Genomic DNA, 1,899 nt, shown 5'->3' on the forward strand with positions numbered 1-1,899 from the left:
AATCTCCTTTTGCAGTATTTATGACTTTTTTTTCCGCCTTGGGTTTGTGGTATTATACTTATTTGACCATGTAATTAGCAGGAAAATTTGAGCTTGCTGATGCATTATGTGCAATATAATGAGTGGCTTCTAGCAACTAATGTAGTTGCCATTGGTCCTTCTCCATTGAATGGCTAATTTTTAATCCATCTCCTTTGATTTGTGTGTGTAATGAGGATGATGTGCCATGTTTGGCAATTTTAGTAACAAGTTGTTCATGCCTAGGGCTGTAAAATGAATCAACCTAGCTTTCATTTGGCTTGGTGTAGACAAGGATCATATCCTTGATAAGGGAAGGGGTATAACATGCCAGGTGATGGGGGAGTTATGGGAAACGAACTGGTGAGGTGTGATAACAATGATTAAGAAATTTGGATAGAAATTGAAAGAAAAATAGTTCATTCAAAATGAAATGGAATATTTTAAATTAGATGTCAACTTTTTAATCCTTTTGTGAAAAATGAGTTGATTATTCTGTATGAACCAATGTTTGTATTACCTTTGTTACATTGTCTGACTTGGGTTCTTTATCATAAATGTTATATATAGTAGAATAAGGTTCAAGAGTTTCACAAGCCTTCTACAGAAGAAGGGCCAACGTTTATCAAAGATGATGCAATTGTTCATTCGTTTGGTCCAAAACGGTGTGGAAGGGTAAGAGGGCTTGGATTTGTGCTTGAAGGTGCTATTGGAAGAACTGTTGCTTGGCTAACCCATTTCATTAGCTTTGATTTTGAGTAGAACTAACATCTATAGATAGTTTTTGAGGATTTTGATGAATAGATTTCTATAATTTTTGAATAGTTTTGAGTAATGTTTACAAACTTATATATGTATAGTTTGGATGGTTTATAACTTTTTGAATAATTTAGAACTTAAGAATAGTTCTTTTGGATGTTTGGAATGTATATATTGACAATTTTTGAATATTTAGGGTGTGTTTGGTAATGTTTACGTTTTCAGTTTATATTTACAAAAATTTTATAAACTGATTTTTGTTTATTTTTTGTTTATTTTTTGAAAAACATAAACTACAAACACGTTGGTAATTGACAAAATGTTTAAAAAAAAATTTAAAATATAAAAGAGTAAGAGATGGCAAGTGGTGGCAAGTGACGGTGGAAGACGGTGGTAGAAAGTGGTGACGGTGGGTGGTGGGTAGCTGGTGGTTGTGGGTGGGTGGGTGGGTGGGTGACGGTAGCGGGTGGTGGGTGGTAGCGAGTGGATGGTGGTGGTGGTGGTGGCGGGTGGTGGGTGGTGGTGGAAGGTGGGTGGCAGATGACGGGTAGTGGTGGTGGCGGGTGGGTGGGTGGGTGACGGTGGCAGGTGGTGGGTGGTAGCGAGTGGGTAGTGGTTGTGGTGGCGAGTGGTAGGTGGTGATGGTAGGTGGGTGGCAGATAGCGGGTGGTGGTGGGCGGTGGCGGATGGGTGGTGGGTGGGTGACGGTGGCGGTTAGTGGGTGGTAGCGAGTGGGTGGTGGTGGTGGTAGTGGCGGGTGGTGGTGGTGGTAGGTGGTAGCGAGTGGGTGGTGGTAGTGGCGGGTGGTGGTGGTGGTAGGTGGTAGCGAGTGGGTGGTGGTGGTGGGTGGTGGGTAGTGGGTGGCGGTGGCAAGTGGGTGGCGGGTGGGTGCTGGGTGATGGTGGTGGTGGTGGTGGGTGGGTGGGTGACGCTGGCGGGTGGTAGGTGGTAATGAGTGGGTGGTGATGGGTGGCGGTGGCAGGTGGGTAGCGGGTGGGTAGCGGGTGGGTGGTGGGTGGTGGTGGCGGGTGGGTGGCAGGTGGGTGGTGGTGGTGGGTAGCAGGCGGTGGATGGTGGTGGCAAGTGGGTGGTGAATGGTGGTGGCAAGTAGGTGGCGGGTGA

Source organism: Camellia sinensis, chromosome 7 (genome assembly GCF_055761805.1).
Source record: "Camellia sinensis isolate YWXY chromosome 7, ASM5576180v1, whole genome shotgun sequence".
NCBI lineage: Eukaryota > Viridiplantae > Streptophyta > Magnoliopsida > Ericales > Theaceae > Camellia > Camellia sinensis.